Consider the following 22,893-nt stretch of genomic DNA (forward strand, 5'->3'; position numbering starts at 1 on the left):
TTATTATGAATAAATGAAAATTTTTACCGAAATACGTCACCAGAAAATTCAGAACCCAGCCTTTTAGCAAAAACGCCATAAAATCTTCATCTGATGTCAGATTTTCATGATCTGCCCATGTATCCTCATGCCCAGAAAATTTCCAAGCTTTAACGAAGAAGTTTTTTGAATTTTGAGCACGTTTAGGGGCCGAAATTGGCGAAACAGTAAACTTGCAGGAGACTTTCAGAAATTTTTCAGCTGGCGTGTAGTCCAATGTTTTGGCCACAACCCTTTGATCGTTTATGCAATTCTTATGAAATTTTGATATGTGGTAGAAACATCCATACAAAGAGAATGGTATATGACTCGGCTTTATATTCCTTACCAATTTCTCCCAGTTTGTCGTCTTATACAGGGTAGTATAAAATCTGTTCAGACGAGCTTGTTGAAAAACGTGTTTTATGACTTCCACACTGTTTGCTCGTGTCTTGGATGTATAGTAAAGAACTTCGATAATATTAGTTCACTTACATGCTGAATTTTATGATTGACTTTGGTTTCCATGCTTTAATATCATGTAATCTTCATATTAGGTGCCAAATGCCGAAGTTGAGAATAATAGAACCAATGATGTTTATTTGAACAATATGGCGAATCAAAATGGTGATGTTACCAGCTCTGCACCTCAGGGTCATGAGAATGTTGCTACTGAAGTTGTTTAAGATAATGATGCTCAAGTCATGACCACTTTAGAGATAGAAGAAACCAGACCCATAATAGAAGAGACTGCTCCAACAATTGAAGAAATTGTTCCTACGACTGCTGAAGTTGCTCCAATGATTGAGAACCGCATAATAGTACATGAATACCCTAATGCAGGGATCGTTTGTGATCCTCCATTTGGTGAGTCACTCCCATATCACACATCAGTTGGTGGATTCAGCATTCCCATAGGGTATGCTGCCATGTATGAGAAATTGTGGAAAATGTATGGTCACATTGTTGTCTCTAGGGACCCAAAATACTGTTACTTCTTGACAATGCAAGTAGGAACTATCTTGTGTGTCATAGATGATATACGGACCAAGGAGAGAAGTATTGTTACTCAAGATGTACTCTTTGAGTGGGAGTACAACTTAAAGAAATCTGAAAAACTCGGCTTTAACTTGCAGTGGGTTCGTCAGAAAATCAACACCATCAAGGATGCAGTAGAGAACAATATACCTTTTACCAATGATGTTATGGTGGAGAAAATGGCTAAAATTGCTGAATTGACTGAAAAGATGGAGTTGGAGAAAGCGGCCTTGCAAGTCTTGGAGAATGCAGAGAAGCAGAAATCTTACTTTGTCGGCTTACTTTAGTTTTCCTTTCCATAATCTCTTGAACTTTGAACTTCTGAGAGATGTCAGGTTTTATTTTGGTTTTGACTTTTTGATTGGTTTTGAATAAGTGACTGATTGAGGATTTTCTTTTTTGGAATTGATAGAGATTTTCTTAAAATAAAAGAACTTTGATAAATTGTTGAATGCAAGAATTGCAAATTCTTGGAGGAATTGAAAATAGATGTGAAAGCAAATCCTAAAATGAAAATGTTAGGTGTCTCGAGAGTTCATGCCTTGAACATAAAACACCTTGGGACGCTGAATGTTTCATGCGTCAAAAGCCTTTAGCCAATTCTCGTGAATCACTGGCACACATGTCTTACCTTTCATGTCAGCCAATTTGTAATATCCTTCGACTGCTGACTTAGCAATCATAGAAGGACCTTCCCAGTTAGAGCTCCTTGTGGTATGGAGATTACGCTTAATTTCCTTGAGAACTAAATCCCCTTCATGAAATTTGTTAGGCTTGGTTGCTCGTGCCCTGAATATCTTCTGTTGGTTCGGAATTCCTCGTATAGTGGGATTCCATGTTGGCGGAGCTTTCTAATCCGTATTCTTGGATATTGATTATCGTGCTCAGTCATTATTAGCTAGCAATGACCGTGTCAGTAAGACGCTGGATTCGGTGAGGCTCTGCGTCCAACGACTTGGTGAAATATTGCTGAGGCGAGACTAACAACTCATAAAGTTTGTTGATAGCTTGGTTATGAGTAAAATTGAGTCCCCATACCAGGGTAGCATATTTTAAAGTTGATAATATGGAAGCATGAGGTGGAATAAGACTTGCCTGAGTACGGGATCTTTTTACGAATTCATGTGCTCTCTCTTCAGGTTTTTGTATAAGTCTTATCAGGGCTTGAACTTTCTCTAGATGCTCGAATGATGGAGTATCCTCTATTTCTTCTGAGTCGGAGCTTTATTCTGAGTCGGAGATTTATTCAACAGAGAAATGTGCAATTGAAGGTGTTAGAGTTACCTTTTCAGCATGAATCCATGTTCGTCCAAGGATCATATCATATCCTGGTGTTTATGGGTAAAAACTGTTTCTGCCGGTTTTGGTAAATTTGGGTGTGTTGTTGAGAAACGAATTTAGACCTAAACAAATGCACTACACGGGAGTACTTTAGATTAGAGAGATCAATCTGTACAATCCTGGCTAAACAAAGAAATGGTCATTCCAGTTTTGCTTCGGTCACAAAGTGAAGGAGAAGGGTTGGTCTTAGGGAGGGAAGCGAAGAAGGTGTTGAGACCAGAATGGTTAATCCTGAAGGTGTGGTTATTTCATGACTTGTATCAGAATATGGAACTGTCTTGCGGAATGTAACCTATCAGTTCTTTGGTGTTTTTCTGAATACTTGTGTTGTTCTTAACAAAAACTCTATTTTCTGGTCGAGATAGGTAAAACCTATTTATACAAGTCATAATTGTACGTACCCTGATCTCGTAGGAAGTGAGAGTGATTGAGTGATGGAGAAGTGGAGTAATGTGTAACTTCCAGAAACCATGCCTCCACTATGAAAGAACGGGTTTGTTTACACCCACTACTTCTTGCCGCCATTAACTGCCCTGTTTTCCTGACACTTTCTTATGATAGGCGTGTTGCACGCCGCACGTTGTAAACCGCCAGACCAATATCCTGATGAGCATCCCCCAGTTTGTGACATGTTTGATGTCTCGAGTATGGAAAAGTGCAGCAGATTGCTGAGTGGGTCTTGTGTACAAGACCTGGCTACTCTCATTAATTGTACGCCAACTAAATAGCAGATAACCATGTGTGTTAAGTAGGAGACTTTCTGCAAGAGAATAGCGTGTGATGCTATTAGGCTTGTTGGTCGCCTAAAACTTGCCATGGGCCTGTCAATTCTGTGGCGAATTTGGACGGCTGAGATTGTAATTCATGCGAGAGGGTGACCATTGATCATGGCCACATTCCGTTGGCATCTTTTAATAGTATAGTGGAGCCATTGGCACATGCCGGTGGCATGGTGGCATAGCCGCACCTGTGGCATGGTGGCATAGCCGCGCCTGTGGAATGGCCAAAGCTAGGATTTTTGCATATTGGTGTTAGACCCAAATATGGCTTCGGCAACATTTGCTCCAGTTGCCATATCAAACTTAATGCCATAGGGAGAATTACTTGGCTTGGTTAGCGCGACAACCTTAGCTAAATTAGGGTTTGGCATATCGAAACCCTAATTTGCGCGTGTGGCATGTGGCCACGGCACGGTGACATTTTTTTTGCAAATGGCGCCATGGCCACGCCAAAAGAATTATGACAGAGGGAGGCTATGAGTGGCCATAGCATGGCGCCATTTTTAGGGTTTTCTGGGTCCCGCATGGCTCGTGGCATGTTGTGGGGCCAAAGTGGCGTAATTTGGGCCACAATTGGAAATTAGGGTTTCGACTAATGTCACTAAAGCAAAGTCATGTTTCTGATTAGAATACCCTAATTGGAATTCGTTATGGCGTTATCCACGAAAATGAGGTGGGTTGGCACATAGGCGCGCTATTTATGGCACGTTGGCACGTTCGGCATGCTACTGCGGCAAAGTAGAACGTTTGGCATACTCGACATGCTGCCGCGGAAAAGTGACACGTTTGGCATGTTTGGCATGCTGATTAGCATATTGGCGCGGCATGGCATGTTTGGAATGCCATTAGCACGCTGGAGCGGAATGGTACGTTTAGCATGCACGTTTGGCATGCCATTAGCATGTTGGCGCGGTTTCGGAAAGCCAATTGGCATTGTGACCATCTGGTGCAATTTTCCCCTTCTAATACTGTGGCAGGTTTAGAGCGACCTGATTGGTCAATAGAAAAGGGGGCCGGCCAAACATAGGGCGTGGCCACATCTTCTAGTGCGCGTGGCTGGTTTAAAGCGACCTGATTGGTCGATGAGAAAGAGAATAGCCTGTCAGGCAGCATGGGGCGTGGCCATCTGCAGGTGGCGCCGGCCGGCCTATGGCACAACCACACCTCCCTTTGTTGCTGCTCCTATTTTCCGCGGCTCCTCTTTTATTCCTTGTTTTCTGATTTTGGGTAGGATTTTGCATCTATTAATCCATAGCGGATCAATTGCCTAGTTTCCCTAGGTTTAATTTCGACCAGAAGAGTCTGATATACTGCGCGGGGAGCAAAACCCAAAAATTAATTAGGTTGAGATTTGATTTTCGTGAGTTGTCATAAAATTGATTGAACTCTGCATGTTGACACAGAGTTCTTCGAATTTATTGCTAAAGAGCAGTATGCTTTCCGATTGAGTACTTTTATGCAAAGACCTTAACCTTGATACTTCGGGAAATTCATGTTACTCTGCTGCGAGTGAACACTAATTGTCATGTCATATCAATATTAAGGGTTCATCTAGGGAACATAGGACATAAAGTATTCAAAGAAGCTTATATTAATTGGATAATACATGCAGGGTGCCGAAATTTACAGAATATCTGGGATTTTTGCTACATGCACCATTATGGATAAATTTCATGTGAAGATATTGAATTGCTCAATAAATGCGCCAGTGAAGAGGTTGGACACTCATCACTTTTACATGGCTCTGTCTCTTTGCAGAATGACAGCATATTAAATGCGAGGTTTTATAATTTAAACCTGAACTAAAAACCACCATCAACACCTGGGTCCTCTCTAATTATGTGAAATTTGGTTTCTTCCCAGGTTGAGCCAGTTTTTATCTTAAGAATGATGTAACCATAAGCATCCCTGGAGATTCCTTCATGATCTCTGACTGAGACAGGAGCATGAGTGGCTTCTTGTCGGGTGATTCCTGGAGCTCTGAGAGTTTTCAAAGAGATGATATTGACAGCAGTGCCAACATCGACCAACGCTCGCTTGAATTCATTTTCTTTCAGGTATACTGTGGTGAGAAGTCCCCAGTCATACATTTCTTTGTCAGTGACTGGAGGCTCATGGAGCGTTTCTGGAATGGACAGTCGTTTCCCGGACACTATATGGTTCAGAGATGCAAACATGTCCATCCTTTGATCCTTTGACAGATAAAGCAATTCGCAGGCATGCTCGATCAATGATTGAACTGCTTCTTTAACTGGTAGTTCAGAGAATGTAAAGGTTCTGATTTGAGAGGATTCTTGTGTACCCCTTCAGTCCCCAGTTCTCATAAATCGACCATTTTCCTTGAATATGCGCTTCAAAGTTCTGCAATCACTTGTCGAATGACTGACATACCTATGAAAGCGACAGTAACGCAGATTCTCCACTTCCTCGTCTTTCGGCTCTCTCCTGACGGGAGGTAAATTGATCGCACCATCTTGGATCCAGACTTCCAATAACTCGATCACCTCTTCAATAGGGAAAGGAAATTATGGTACTTCCTGATCATTCTGCTGACGCTGAGTAGCTGTTTGTGCATTTCGAGTTTGGTTGTCCTTCCTTGGTGCTTTCGTAGGATGAGACATTGGAGGGGCATTCTTATGCTGCTGCGCCTCAACTTTCCAGTAAGGCTGGAGTAGTAGTAGTAGTTATTGATCGCTTGGCCGCTTCATGAAATTCTGAAAAGGTTTGGAACAGAGATTTTCCAGCAAAGCTTTGTAGACAGGGATCATCACGTTGATGCACAAGTCTACCAATTGTTGCTCGGTGACATTAGGGTCATGGTAATCCAAAGTTTGAATTCTGAACCTCTTCACATAATCGTTCGGGTGTTCAGTGTTCTTCTGAGCCATTCTTCCTAAGTCGGAGAGAGTAACCTGCTCAGAGACAAAGAAGTATTTCCTGTAGAAGGTATTAACCATTTATCCCCAACTAGCGATGCTCCCAGGTGCAATGTTGTTGTACCAGGTGTATGCTAGGCCGGAATTCTTTCAGACGGATGACGTGGTTGTGTTCATGCTCTCCTAGTGCCTCCAGGAATCGAGAAACGTGTTCTCGAGCGTTCCCTATTACGTTATACAATGTGAATGTCGGAGAAGTATAACCTTTCGGGAGAGGGATCCTTTGTGTAGCAGCAAGATATGGAGGTTGATGACGATGGATGGATGGTGTATTGTCCTTTCCTCGAGCCTTCATGAAGCGTTTCAGATCTTCACGAGTGATGAAACCTGCAGACTCCTTTTCTGGTAGATTTTTTGCAGCTTTGCAGGCTTCATCATCATCCACCACATTGATTGGTGAAATTTCAGGGTCTGTTTCTTTGGCTTTTCCTTTATCCGACCCTTCCTTAGTTTTCTCTAAGAATTTTTCGGTGAGAGTTTTAAGATAATTGCATAGTTCCTTCTGAGTAGTGGCCATATCAGTTTGATTTTTTGCGAGAACTTCCTGGGCCTTCATGAGATCAGCTATGGTGGGCGGATTTTCTCTGACTTCCTCGGGATGCCGGCAGAAGAGAAGATGATTTACAATGTTGGTTTGAGGAAGAGTAGTATCACCACCATTATTGGAAGCAGGAATGGTTTCTGGAATACCATCATTGGTATTGTTGCTAGTGCTAGCGCCGTTTGCATTTGTAATTAACCCAGACCTAAGACCATCCATCTTGTGAAAATGTGAGATTGCAACCGAGAGATTAACCTCCCACTGTGGTCACCAATCTATAGATGGGGAAAACGATTTACTGGTTTTTAGGAAAATGAAGAGACGACCGTGCGTACGAGACTCCTCAACCGAGCAAACTGCTTAACCTCGATGCACTGCACGAGAGTGCTTTGAGTTCGAGAGATCAATCTGTAGGACTCTGGCCTAAACCAAGTCAATGGTCGTTCCAGAGTCAATGCGGTCACAAAGAGGGAGACAGGTTGATCTGTAGAAGGGAAGCTGAGAATTGTGTGGGATCAATGATGATCAAGGATTGTGGATGTGTTGTGGGTTTCTGCAAATTGATGAGATTCTGAGTGCTGAGTTCTGTGAATAAGTTTCGATCGAGGGAATTCTGTGTAGACGAATGTTGTCCTCAGTCATCGATTAAGAACCTATTTATATTTTCAGAATAACGAACACATTTATCCCAGTAAGTGTGACGGTTTCATGAGTGAAATAGTGGGAAGTGGGAGATCGTGGTAAAACCAGTTCCATGTCGTGTGGAGACTTGGTTGAACGTCCTCCCAGTACTTTGCTAACTCCCTCAACCGCTTGCACGACTTGCTCACATTTATCATCGCGGATGAACACACGTGTCGTAGGCCGCCAGACCAAAACCCTAATTGATATCCCCCATGTGACGTGATTGATGTCTCACGAACGTGGAGTCTGCAAAGTAGACGTGTATTTGATTAGTCAGTCGTTGACTTATTAGACAGTGAGTCTAAGTTTTGTTGAATTGAGCACGAGTGAAGAATGCTCAGTGATTCATGGATTGAACATGTCAGACGTACAGTTCTTATGTTGATATTGCTCGCCTGAGCAAATATCATAAATTCGAGCAACTGGGCAAGTATTACTCGATTCGACGAATTACTGAATATTGATAAATTACTAAATATTGATAGTTGGATTAATATTCGAGCAACTGAGCAAGTATTTCTCAATTCGATGAATTACTGGATATTGATAGTTGGATCACTATTCGAGCAACTGAGCAAGTATTGCTCAATTCAATGAATTACTGAATATTGATAGTTGGATCAATATTCGAGCAACTGAGCAAGTATTGCTCATTCGATGAATTATTGGTAACGTGACCCAATAAAATATTAATTAAAATATTGGTAGCCTACCAAATATTATGTAATTAATATGAATGTTGATTACTGGATCAATCATAAATTTTTTAGTGTTTGAACTTGCTCAGAATGATGATTTGTGGAACGATTGTTCGAAACCCTAATTTTGATCAATTGTTCATCAATTGATGAACTGCTGAAAATAGGTCACTGAGTGAAGGAGAGACTGACCACATGGGATGATGGACGACCATGTGATGCCCAAGTGTTCGAGTGAGTGTGCACCAGAGTCCTTAGTTGACTGGTTGGTGAAAGGATGATTAAATGTTAATTTAATCATTTATTAGAATAATGCTCGTATGAGCATTAGGTGATGAAACCTAATTATGGGGAAGTGAGGGACCGGCCAAGGGAGCATGAAACCGGCCCTTGGTGGTCGTGGGACCAGATGATGGTCTCTTGAGAAAATCCCAAGTTGGTTGGAAAAAGTTTGAACCCAATATGAGCAATTGAGCAAATTAGGTCAAAATTATAAGAATGTGTGGGACCGGCTCCTTGCAAGCCTTGGGACCGGCCTTGGTCAGTCAAGGAAGCATACCCGTGTCACCATAGTGTTCGTGTCTCAGTCCTGAGAGTTTTAGTATTTTCTGGTGTGCGTTTGAGCAATATCTTGGATTTTCAGAAGAGTTTGATCTTTGACTGAAATTCTTAATGCTCGAATGAGCAAGTTGGACTTTGCTCGTTCGATCAATATTTTGAGAATATTAAAATAATAATATTTTAATATTTTTCGTGAATAGCCTAGTCGGTCATGTGACCATTTGGCTTTTTGCCTTTTTTCATGGTTTGAGCAATATTTGAGAAAATATGAAGAAACCAGGGTTTTTGCTCAAATGGACGAGTTTCATGAGATGAGGGAAATAATAATTTTGAAAACAAGATATTGCAAGGTGTGGGACCGGCCACGGCTAGGGCATGGCCGGACGGCTAGGTAGCCCAATCCCGCAACACCTTTCCCTATTTTTATTATTTTTCATGAAACCGTGAAAATATGGAGAAACCGTGAGTTTTGCTCAAACGAGGAAAGTTGTTTGAATGAAGGAGTTTTCATGAGTTTATGAAAATAAACAAAATAAGAAAATAAAGGAAGAGGCATGGGGGACCGGCCACGGCGGCATGGCCGGTGGGCCCGGTCCCTAGGCGCCTCTTTTCTATTTTTTATTATTATTTTTTCTCTCCTGTTTTGTGTAGGATTCCTCGTTTGTCCATATTTTCGAATGCTCGTTCGTGCATTTAGGTGCTCGTTCGTGCATCATTGTTGAGTACACTTGCACCATTTTATTGGGGATTACTGGGTGATAGTCCTGATGCCCGATTGTTGGATATTTATTACTAATTCATGAAATTCAGCGGAGAATGATTCATGAAACAGAGTAATAAAATGAATTGTGTATCTATTACTAATCCATGAATCCAACCGGGAGAATTCAAGGAATGGAGTAATGAGATAAGATGGTTATCTATTACTAATCCATGGAATCAGCCGGGAATAGCAATGGAACGGAGTAATGAGATAAAATAGATTATTTTCAAGGAATTCAGTCGGTGAATGTCACAGTAGAATTAAGTTATTGTAGAATCGAGATATGAGATAGTTGAAGCATCATACTCGTTCTGAAAAGTGCATAGTCAGGAAACAACGTGCAACGTTGGTATGCTGAAGGCGTTTAGCCCTCCAACAAAGAATTATGTCCAGAGAGCCGCCTGAATCTATACACGATCTCTCTACATATTCAGGGAACAACGAGTATCGCCAATGTCCTGAAGGCGTTAAGCCCTCCGACAAATAATTATGTCCAAAGAACCACCCAATCGTTCTTCTATGTAGAGGGGGGTCTCTCTATGTAGTCAGGGAACAGCGAGAATCGCCGACGTCTGGAAGGCGTTAAGCCCTCTAACAAACAATTATGTCTAGAGGACCGCCCAATCGTTCTTCTACATAGAAGGCACGATGAAATGTGTAGCATCGAACGCTCAACTAGTGGGAGGCCTTTCGAGAAACATATTCATCATGGATCTGAGAGGAACTCGATCAGAGATCGTGAAACGGTTCACGGATCGTAAAATATGAATCATCACATGTAGAGGTGGCAACGGGTCGGGTTAGGGTCAACCCGTGGCGGGTTAGACAGGTTAAGGGATAGCTTTGATCAACCCTAACCCGGCCCCTTTGTTCCTACGGGTTCATGTTCCCCAACCCTTTAGAGTCTAAAAAATAATAAAGCGGTCAAGAAGATCGAACCTCATACCTACCGCTCACATAAGAAGCAACATAACCACTAGGCTATCGTTCTGTTTTGTTTTTGCAAGACACTATGGCTAAGAGAGGTTGCTTTTTGCAAGAGGAGGAGGGTATGAATTATGATGGAAGACCTGTTTTTCTTCATTTGATTGAATTACCTAATGTATCTTATTTTCGTTTTAAATAGTTTGTAAGTTTTTGGGGTTTTCTGCCTCTTTTCTTACAAGCTAGTTGTATTCTTTCGATATTTATTATTTGGACTTACCAAAAAAAAAAATATCGTTCTCTTTTGTTTGTTTTTTAAACTTTAGTTACTAATACGGTTCTTTACCCATTATTTATTTATTACTCGGTCAAAGTACAATTTTCTAGCACTTTTTTACGTCCGTCCTTGTATACTTTTAAGTTTTATCTCCATTTTAATATCATCTCTGTAGACGAGTCTTCCTGCTTCTAAATAAAAACAGTTCGTCTTCCTATTCTTTACGACTCAAATCAATGAAACGATCAGTATCTGCATCTCGTGATCTTTTTTCTTTAGAATGTCATGATATATCCTTCTCTCTTAACCATATATCTCTACTAACTATATTGTTTTAATTTATTTAGATGATGGATTAATTCATTATGATGTGAGATTCGATCTTTCGTTTCACTGATATGGGTATATGAATGAATAAATCTAAATAAGGGTTGATCACTTTTTTTTTTTGAAGGTGGAATGGATTAATGGATGTAACTAATCATTTTTCTAGGTTTTAGATGTGAAATTTTGGGATTTTGAGCATTGAAGATTGTAAAATAATAGATATTAGTTGTTATTGATGGTCAGATTAAATTGATATTGATGTTGTTTGAACTGATTTAGGGAGGATCAGTTAAGGGTTTTTTCCCTAAATCAATAACATTCAGAACTAAAGGTTTTTTATGAAGATCTGGGTAGTCTGAAGATGAAAATACAAGTTGTCCTTGGGTATTATTGAATATAAAATCAACAGGGGGTTAGTCGTGGGAGAGTTCGAGAGATTTTAATGTATTTAGGTTTTCTCCTGTTAGTCCTGAGGGAGTTTGAGGGAGTCTCTCCAAATCTCCGTTAGTCGTGGGGGAGTTTAGAGGAGTCTCCTAAACTCTCAAGAAAACACATGTTAGTCGCTGGGAAGTTTAAAAAAAGCTCTTGAACTCCCTGTTAGTCATAAAACCCTACAATACTAGGGAGTTGGTTACTTTGGGGAGTTCGAAGGAGTTTTTAGTGTATTTTGGTCTCACAACAAATCTCTCAAAAGAGTAGAGATTTGGGAAGGAGTTTGGTGCGTAGAAAACCATAGGAGAAAGAAGAGGAAACGTTTTTTTCCAGGTATGTTTTTTTGTTCTTTGATCTCCATGATTGTTTATTTTGATTGTGTGTATAGTTTTTTTTTTGTGGGTACTCTCTCTCTGTCAAAACCCTAATTTGTGGTTCAAAAGATCTTGGTAAGAAATTGCATGATTTGATTATAATGATATCTTTAAATTCAACCGTTGGAATATGATGAAATTTGAGTATGTCGTAGTTTACCTTGTTATAGAAGTACAGTATAATTTTCACGCGGATCAGGTCACGTTTGCTACTGCAAAGCTTGCACAATATATGACTATGGTCTGCTAAATCCCGAATAGGGGACTGATTCCTATTTATCTCATTCTCCGCTTATCGGACAAAGCTGAAATTTTAGTATGATGTTTGTATATATGAAGGCTACCTAGTGTAGAAATTTCATGAAGTTCTGATCACTTTAGGTACACCAAAGTGTGAGAAATCCGGAACTGAATTTTGTATGCACGTATTGAAAGTAGTCAGGTTCTGAGTAATGTATCTTTTTAATGAACCGTTGGAATGCTATGATTTTTGAGTTTGTTGTGGAATATTGAGTTGTAAGTGTACCGTATGAATCATTAACCCGTGAAACTAAAATTCCTAAAAAAACCAAAATTAAACCTCATTCATACTACTATCTCTACTTAACAACAAATCCACTTATAACCTCAACCCCACACCATAATTCCCTAAAAAAAACATGTACCTCATACAAAAACCCAAATTAAAATTACAAAATCAAACTAAAAACAAAGGGTTTGAGTTTTTCAGAACTTACTCTCGATTAGAAGTATCAAACGATTTGAAAAATAGTAAGCAGCAATCAAAGAAATTTTTCCAGTACCAGATTGAGCTTGAGCAATCACATCTCTACCTCAGTAAAAGTGAGAGTTAGAAACCAAAAACTAAACACATAATTGCAAATCGAAAAACCCAAAACTGAAATCAGATTTACAGGTATGGATCTACCCGATTCTTCATCTCGAGTCTCAAATGTGTAGAAAATCAGAGTAATTTTCTAGGGTTTAAGAAATTAGGGCTCATTACTGAAAAGGGTTTTTAGGTTTAGATTACTGAAATGGGTTTTTAGGTTTAGACTTTAGTTTGATAAGAAATCAGAAAACAAAGGTACATATTTTAGGTTTCAATGATTGTTTAGTTGAATGAGAGAACTTTTTTTCTAGTAGAGAAGAGAACGAGAGAGAGGAGAGAATGAGAATAAATTGCTGATATTTTTGTGATACACAGGAAAATCGGTTCCAAATTCAATGGAACCCTAAAATTCACGAAACCAAATTGGTTAGACGGGTTGACGGGTTAACCCGCAGGTTATACGGGTCAATCCTATTTGCCCACGGTTTCTAAAACCTCAACTCTAGACCGGCCTTATTAACTAACAATTCGGGTTAGGTCCGTATTTAAACGCTCCGGGTTAGGTCCAACCCGTGGGTTTTGACCCTAATTGCCAGGTCTAGTCACATGCGTTCCTGAAGCCGGGTCAAAAACATGCAGTATCATGATTTTACGATTTTGACATTTGTCGAAAATTGATGTAGTTTTTAAGTGGTAGTAAAGATTCGTTTAACTCGGACTTGTAAAGACTCGATTCTAGACTTAATACTAAAAAAACACTAAAATAAAGAAAATATATTCACAAGATTGTCACGATAACGAGAGATACTAGGACTTCGGATTCCACCAATTCTCATGTTCATGTGGTTCAACTAATTATTCTAGACATTTATAGCTCCAAAGTTAACTTTTTATAGACTCTTCTTCTTTGCCAAGGTGGATTTTAAAAGATTAATTGTAAATCACAAGCATAACGAATCAAAAGTATTAAGACTAAGTATACGTTATCAAACGAAATCACAACTAATTAGTGAAAATCATAAAACAATTAAATCAAGTGCAAAAAGTCATACAATAAATAAGTAGAATTACCACATGCATGAAACATAGCTTCCTCCTTTGTCCCAGTATTGGGGTTTAGCTCCTTATGTCGGAAACACACCCAAAAGATAGAAATATGGCTCAAAAGGTGTTTTTACTGAAAAATAATATAGTGCAGCGAGTTTGTAACAGAGATAATTGTTACAAATCCCACTGTTACAATTGGGACTGTTACAAAGGAAAGATGACTGTTTTTATAAACTGTGATCTATTGTTGGTGTTCTTCTTCCATGCAGCACCTTGATACTCCTCTGCAACTCCGACTCTGTAACCTCCGTTTCTTACCCCAAACTCTCGACAAAGTCTCGATACCCCTCTGTGACCTCCTCGCAACATATTTATACATAACGGACCGATTAAAACTCGTTTAATCTTCACTCGAAAGTCACGGACTTTTCTTGCCTTTTATGCTCTCTTTCCCTTTTTTACGATTCTAACACGGGTATCTTCCCTGTTTTGATTAAAACTCTCTTAAGTAAATATAGGAGATGATCCTAGACGTCCATACTCTCTTAATAGTTCACGTATCTTCCCAAGTTATCAGCAGACCCTAAAATGTTTCCACCTCCTCTGTTTTATCGAAAACCAATCAATACCCTTCCCTTTTCGATTCTGATGTATATACCCCTCCTGTTTTGTCGTAACAGGTTGTTACTACTCCAAATCAAAGAAGAAACTCGATATAAACTTTCCCTGGTCTCGCCTGAAATTCCCATGAAAGTCCATGGGCCTGTTTTGCATCATCTCGATGATCCAACCAATTCTGATCGATGAGAAGACATATACCATCCCTGTTTAGCCCAAACAGGCTCGTTCAAAGTAATTCTGGTGATTGAATCTCCCTGGAACACGTTTAATAATCGAACCCTAATTTTGTACGTGAAGAACAATTTTCCCGCCAAAAATTTCTTTCGAATTTGAGAAGAAAGTGACCTCCCCCTATCCTGTGCTGGTCCCCCTTTAGCAGATGCCTGGAAATGGGTCACCCCTTAGTAATTAGGTTACCCCTTATCCAAAGTGAGAGTCTGTATAGTAATTTTCTCCCACGAGCGCAAAAACCACTTTTTTAGCCAATTTCGCCGCAAAAGCTTATTTCTCCAAAAATACCTACAGGGACATAAAAAGCCATAATAAATATAAAATCGAGCACTAATAATATGTACAATTGAGATTATATAAGACACAAAAATGTGCCTATCAAATACCCCCAAATTTATTATTTGCTAGTCCTCGAGCAAATCAAATAGAAAATAAAATCCTAACTCACTGTCGCAGGCATCGTTGATTGCATTTAGCGTATGCAATAAGCCTTTAAACCCCTAAGTGTCCCTAGTGGCGGAGTGTTGTCTCCGGAGGGCTTACAAGAGGTATACCCACAAAACCTTTACTCCAGACCCTAACTATCTGTGCAGAACCTTGGAAGGCACTAAAGAATCTCCTTGGTTGGCATACTTATTGACTACAGGAGGAAGTACCCTGATGCGAAATTCTAATTGTTGTACACGAGTTTGCACTCAAGCATACTAAAATTCATATAAAGTGACAGAGCTCTACTCAGATAGTCGCATTATGGACATCAATATCCAGAGTCAAAACTAATCACATGGATAGACCAAGAAGATGGATATAGAAAAACATAGATGGTTTTGATGTTTACTAAGTGAATGGCGTTTCCCATATCTGTCTGAAGGCCTCCGCCAAAATGAACCTATCCTAATGGATTGAGATACTGGTCTGACTAATATCAACACACTGGCATATACAAGGGAACCAGTGGTCGATAACCTAACTCTAGGTCAACACAACTGGCATATACAAGGGTACCAGTGGTCGACTTTATTGAATTTATTCCGGTTGGTCTGGTGGTCTGGTCTCAATTTCTTTTTTTTTCTTTTTTTTTTCAACTTTTTTTTCTTTTTCTTTTTCTCTTTTTTTTTCTTTTTTTTTCAATTTTTTTTTTCTTCTTTTGTATCTCAATCACTCTAATTCACCCTAGCATTGGTAACAACTTGAATCGTGAGCCCCACCTAATCACTTAGAGAAACATAGTTTAAAAACAAAACAAAATAAAAATAGAAGTGAAAAGGAATCAACGAGATATGGTGAAACTATCATGTTATTACTAACACCTGAGCTCTGTGCTTTTATGAATAGACTCTTCTAGATGTTTTCATCTAATCAGATTGGTTCCTCAACTCCTACGATCAAAATGCTTCCATCCACTTAGATTAGTTAGTGCAATCCTCAATAGGCATAAATTTCTAGGCTCTGGAGTTTAGTTATTCATATTGCAACTAAAAAGTTTCTCCCATACCCCCAAACTTAAATCTAACATTGTCCTCAATTTTCTAAAGATGAAATTAAAATCAATGAACAAGGAGAAACTGTTACCATTTGAAGAAAAAGAGATAAGGAAAGATATTACCGTGTCGCATGAATATTGTGTTACCTCCCAAGAAGTGCTAAGTTTAACGTCTTCAACCAGACTAATAGATGATTAGTCACCTCATGGAATCATAAACTAATAGCCGAAATTTATGTGGGTCATCAAAACCAAATAGAGCTATCACAAATAAAAGGAATCTGCAACCTGTCAAGAAAATAAGCAAATAAAGCACATCCTTGTCTAGTTTCCTGTTTAAGACAACTACATCTAGCTGTGGTTCAGGTTCAGGTTCTATAATTGGGTCCAAATAAAATATTTTCATGGGTTGGAATTACTCAAAGCTAAGATCCGGTTCAGGTATTAGAGTCTCAAGAAACTCAAGTAAAAATTTAAAAGAACATAATAATAACCTGAATAATTGCGGATCCTTAAAATCAACCAGTTTTGACTCACACAATCGACCACGATGAAACTGGTGGTCAATCTTAAGCAAATGTATCAACCCTAATCTTTAAAGTAATTAGGTTTAGTCTCAAAACTAAATAATTGACACATCTGAAATTTATACGTTCCAACAATTGGTTGAAAAATATTTGGTGGGAAAACAAAGTCGATCTTGGTATCATAGCCTGGTCTAACCTCATCAACCAGAGGATGGGTTTCTAACAACTGAACTTCCTTATGGACGTCACTAGGTTCAGGAAAACGTGTATGAAGATAATCTTGCAAAATGGTTGAGGCACTTATGTCAAGTCCGAAGTGAGGGACCTTTCTAAGAGTTAAGGCACATGGAGAATAATAATCACCCCCAAACTTAGAGTTTTGGGTATCTCTAGATAGACTAGCTACAATTTCCTTAATTTCTAGATCGTTGGAATCCTGAAAATAGTCAATTGCTTCTTCTAGGTTATACTCAAGTGACGCATCCTCACTCATATTTAATAGCTGTACGAGTTCATTTTCTTCGTCTAAGACCATTGTTTCTAAATCTCTAGACTCTAAAACGGTATTCTCAGAATAAACTCGTTCCTCTAAACCATTATCGACTTCGTATTCAAAAGGAAATACTACATCATCTAAAGAAGTGGTATCTCTAATCAAATCCTAATCCTTTTGAATAGGTGAATAATCATTAAAATTATCGGGATCTGAACCAGAAATAACACTATCATCATAAAGTTCATTTGGGGTAACAAATTTCTGATCACTATGCCTACATATTTCAAATTCTTCATCAACACTATCCTCGTCATAATCATCATTATAATAGCATGAAAATGGTTGAACCTCATCTAAAGTAGTGTTACCAATCCTATCCTCGTCATCTTGATTATGCAAATAACTATCCTCATTTTCAAGGGTACTATTGGAAACATTGTATTGGAAATTAAGATTATTTCGAGCAATTCTTTCGTTCGTCTCAGCTATCACCTTGAAGGATTCCTCTATAGAAAGTTCTCTTTCGTCATAAACTAAGTTGTTCATCTCAGATAACTTACGTGTCGACTCCTCTAATTTCCTGAGGGACTCTTCTAAAGGAGAAATATAAGAATTTTGCTCGTATGACCGTTGCGTGTGTGGATAGTAATTGGGCTCATCAAGTATGATCCATAACCTTGAAAAGGCTGATGTTCCCAACCACTATTCACATTATGGTCAAAGTAGTAACGTCCATTTTGAAACTCAATCGGATATTCGTTGTATTGGATCTTTTAATACCAGGTCGACATTCTATTGCAGGGGTGTGAGTTGTCACACAAAATAAAACCCACTGACATGGGATTCGTGGGTGGATAGAGTCTTACCTCCCGTACCAGACGGGCGATGAACCGTTGAAGTCGACTCAGGCCACCGACTCCGATGTAAGTGTACGAACCTGAGGGGCCGAGACAGTATCGTAACTGTCGTCCTTCCCTGCAAACAGTTTATATTTAATCTTAACCCTTCCGTAGGGTTTTAAAAAATAATGTCCAGTCCAAAAATAAAGTCCAAAAAGTATCCAAAAATAATAAGAAAAACTAAAAAAACTAAAACCATATTTACAGTTTCTAAAAATAAAACAAAATAACTATATACAAAATACTCTTCTTCACTCCTTTTGGATTCCTCTTTTCTTTCCTTCTTTGGCGATGCTTCCTTTTATAGAACTTTTTCTTTCCTTGTAGCTTCGCTCGAAATCTGAAAAGAATCAAAAAATACCAAAGGCGTAAAAGAGAACAAAAATTCTAAAAGAAATAAAATAAATCTAAAACCTAAAACCTAATACAAATCCGCGTCGGCGGCGCCAAAAATTGATGTAGTTTTTAAGTGGTAGTAAAGATTCGTTCAACTCGTACTTGTAAAGACTCGATTCTAGACTTAATACTAAAAAAGACACTAAAATAAAGAAAATATATTCACAAGATTGTCACGATAATGAGAGATACTAGGACTTCGGATTCCACCAATTCTCATGTTCATGTGGTTCAACTAATTATTCTAGACATTTATAGCTCCAAAGTTAACTTTTTTATAGACTCTTCTTCTTTGCCAAGGTGGATTTTTAAAAGATTAATTGTAAATCACAAGCATAACGCATCAAAAGTATTAAGACTAAGCACACGTTATCAAACGAAATCACAACTAATTAGTGAAAATCATAAAATAATTAAATCAAGTGCAAAAAGTCATACAAGAAATAAGTAGAATTACCACATGCATGAAAAATAGCTTCATCCTTTGTCCCAGTATTTGGGTTTAGCTCCTCATGTCGAAAACACACCCAAAAGATAGAAATATGGCTCAAAAGGTGTTTTTACTGAAAAATAATATAGTGCAGCGAGTTTGTAACAGAGATAATTGTTACAAATCCCACTGTTACAATTGGGTTATTGTTACAAAGGAAAGATGACTGTTTTTATAAACTGTGATCTATTGTTGGTGTTCTTCTTCCATGCAGCACCTTGATACTCCTCTGCAACTCCGGCTCTGTAACCTCCGTTTCTTACCCCCAAACTCTCGACAAAGTCTCGATACCCCTCTGTGACCTCCTCGCAACATATTTATACATAACGGACCGATTAAAACTCGTTTAATCTTCACTCGAAAGTCACGGACTTTTCTTGCCTTTTCTGCTCTCTTTCCCTTTTTTACGATTCTAACACGGGTATCTTCCCTGTTTTGATTAAAACTCTCTTAAGTAAATATAGGAGATGATCCTAGACGTCCATACTCTCTTAATAGTTCACGTATCTTCCCAAGTTATCAGCAGACCCTAAAATGTTTCCACCTCCTCTGTTTTATCGAAAACCAATCAATACCCTTCCCTTTTCGATTCTGATGTATATACCCCTCCTGTTTTGTCGTAACAGGTTGTTACTACTCCAAATCAAAGAAGAAACCCGAAATAAACTTGCCCTAGTCTCGCCTGAAATTCCCATGAAAGTCCATGGGCCTGTTTTGCATCATCTCGATGATCCAGCCAATTCTGATCGATGAGAAGACATATACCATCCCTGTTTAGCCAAAACAGGCCCGTTCAAAGTAATTCTGGTGATTGAATCTCCCTGGAACATGTTTAATAATCGAACCCTAATTATGTACGTGAAGAACAATTTTCCCGCCAAATATTTCTTTCGAATTTGAGAAGAAAGTGACCTCCCCCTATCCTGTGTTGATCCCCCTTTAGCAGATGCCTGGAAATGGATCACCCCTTAGTAATTAGGTTACCCCTTATCCAAAGTGAGAGTCCGTATAGTAATTTTCTCTCACGAGCGCAAAAACAACTTTTTTAGCCAATTTCGTCGGAAAAGCTTATTTCTTCAAAAATACCTACAGGGACATAAAAAGCCATAATAAATATAAAATCGAGCACTAATAATATGTACAATTGAGATTATATAAGACACAAAAATGTGCCTATAAAAAATCCACCATCAACAGCTTCCAACACATATTTCGAGAAATAGATAACCCAGTTAAACTCATCTCGAAATATCAAATGTGTATAGTTGGGTTTGGCTTCATAATCCCAATGAAGTCTTTAAGTCGTTAACCTATAATTGTTTTAGAAAAACCTAGGTTAAAGGAGAATCGACTCTAGTCGCAACTAGTATCACACACGAGGTGTGGGGATTAGGATTCCCAATTGCTAGAGTTGTCCCTTATATAACCTTCAAATCAGAGTTTGCAATCAATGCTACCTTGGTAAAAAAGCACTCAATATTCATCGTTAGATGAAAACGTGATTAGAGTCAAGCTAATATCTTTCATCCGTTAGACCGAACTTAGCTTGTTATACACAAATGAAATGTGACTTCATTTAGATATGGGTAATCGTACCTAAACGTGTACACATGGTTGGCTCAACAATGGTTTACCGAAGCTAGCCATATGAACACTTTTATATCAACCTTGTTCATCTTAATCACAACTAGTTCAAATGACTCAAATGAAACTAGTTTTAGAGTTGTTCAATTGTTTATATTCTCATAGAAGTATACAACACACAATTGAAGATAAATCGATTTTGATTCACTCGAATCAATTCATGAACATTATAGCCATGGTTTGCAAAAGATTGCATTCCTTATTATATAAATGTATTTGTTCATAAACAAACAAATTTTAGAACTTAACCCACTCAAGTATGCAAACGGGTACGCATACCTAAGTTGCCGGACTTGTTCTGGGTTCACCAGTATGCGAACGGGTACGCATACTGTCATACATGACCAAACTCAGTTGAATTCTCGTACTTGAACTTTTAAGCCAGTACACGTACGGGTATGCATACTAAGTTTTCGGACTTCAACTATCAAACCAGTACGCATATGGGCATGCATACTATGGTTCCCGAACTTGGAATAACTTGCAACAGTTAGCATACAAGTACACATACTGTGCTATATCCAATCAATGCTTGATCGTTCTAAACTCCATCTTAACCATTGAAGCATTCTTGGAAGACGGGAATAGCTGTGTCCCACAAACTATTAGCTTCAAATCAATTTTCAAGTGATCAATAGATCTATACAAAACATTCCGAGTCTACATCAAACGACTGTCTCACACAAATCATGTAAGATGTTACCAGGCGATTTTCACATGATCATCTTTTGACTTTCTTCAAGAATAAAGATGAACTTGGTTAAAGCGAAAGCTTATCAACACATATTTCGAGAGATGTGTAAGCGAGTTAAACTTAGCTCTAGTTATCAAATGTGTATAATATAAAGTCTATATAGCTATACAACTTTTGTCTCAATATGAGATAGAATAGAAATAGACTTTTGAGTAATAGATGAGTTAAAGTCTCCACATACCTTTTGTTTATGAAGTTCCACAAGCTCCCCTTACTAGTTTTTCGTCTTCAATCTATGAACGTCGTGAAGTCTAAAGCTCAATTACACATTCTATCCTATTCCGAGATATAGCTAATAAGTAGACTAGAAATCAAGACTTATAGTTTTGGCAACTAAACTTGGCAAACAAGCTTGATATAGTAACGCTTGCGAGTTCGACCGAGAAGTGATCTAATAAGGAGACCAACCAAGATTAAGGGCTAGCTAGTTTTGTACTTCAAAATAATTGCTAAAAGCACCAAGGAAGAAACTCATGGCACCCAATCTGGGTGGTTCTTATCTAGTGAGTGGGGTGTAATCATCCTTCCTAATTTATGTAACCCTAAATCGAGAATAATTTCTCACAATCATTACACCTGCATTTGAGAAATAAAAAGGGAGAGGCTTCATCTGCGATTCACCATCAATGGAGAAGAAAAGGAGAGATCGAATAGGGTTTATGAAGAAAATAGGAGATTGTGATTCCTGAGAGCAACATACTGGTGATGTTGAATCGAGAAGAAGAGAATGGGAACTATAGCTGCTTCCGGTTGAGATACTTAGGGTTTGCTGAATCTCAGAAGTAATCTGGGGTGATTCTGAAATTGTAGAAGAAGAATTAAGAGATGGGTTTTGACAAACGAGAATAAAGAGATAATTAGACAGAGAAGAGATGCATAAGCCGAGTTGTTGTCGATCTCTAGAAATGGAAGAACACATGGGTTGATGTTGCTAATTTCAGAAATCAGAGATGGGGTTTGTTGGTGATTGAAATTGATGAGTTTCTTAAGATGGTGATGCGACTGTTGTTACAGGGAATGATGGAATGATGCTGTTGAATTCTCAAACAGATGTATGTTAGGAATGATACAGGGAAGAAGAAAGTGGCCTGGAATTGTCCTTAGAATCGAATAAAAATGAAGGAAACTCTGCTGAAATTTTAGTCTGATGAGTCGACTAGCGATCCAGCCATGTGACTCAGTTGAGTAAGGTGATTCAGACCAGTCAGAAGTAGCTAACTGACTTGGCTGATTGCCTATCTCTTGACCCCTTGACTACCAGTATGACCAAGTTAACCGTTAACTCTGACGGTGTTATAACGGAATATTTCATTGGCGAATAGAAGATTCCAATACCGTTTCCGGTGATTTTCTCCGGCGACCCAATTTTGCACATAATTTTGTGTGATTATTTCTAATGAGCTTGAAGACCTAGACTTGGAAATGGGTTTGAGGAATTAGACTTGAATTTGGAAAGAGAAGATGGAAGGAGTTGATAAAGACTTAGACTTGAAAATTGAATTATTATGGGAAAGGGATCTTATTCCTAAGAAGATTGCAAGCAAATTGAAGCCTATTAATAGAGAAGTTCTCTTCAGCTTTTCTCTACACACCTATATACACACAACACTATGGTTTTTGCTTGCTTTCACATCTTTTATTCTTTTAATTATTTGTTTGAACTCCAAACTATGTGTGGTTAATTTACTTTTGATTGAGAATGAATTCCTAGTTCTTAACATAATTTGAGTTGGTCGAAACCAAACTCAATCAATAGAGTTTCTGAAACTGTAGTAGTTAC

The sequence above is a fragment of the Papaver somniferum genome, chromosome 3 (genome assembly GCF_003573695.1).
Source record: "Papaver somniferum cultivar HN1 chromosome 3, ASM357369v1, whole genome shotgun sequence".
NCBI classification, from domain to species: Eukaryota; Viridiplantae; Streptophyta; class Magnoliopsida; order Ranunculales; family Papaveraceae; genus Papaver; species Papaver somniferum.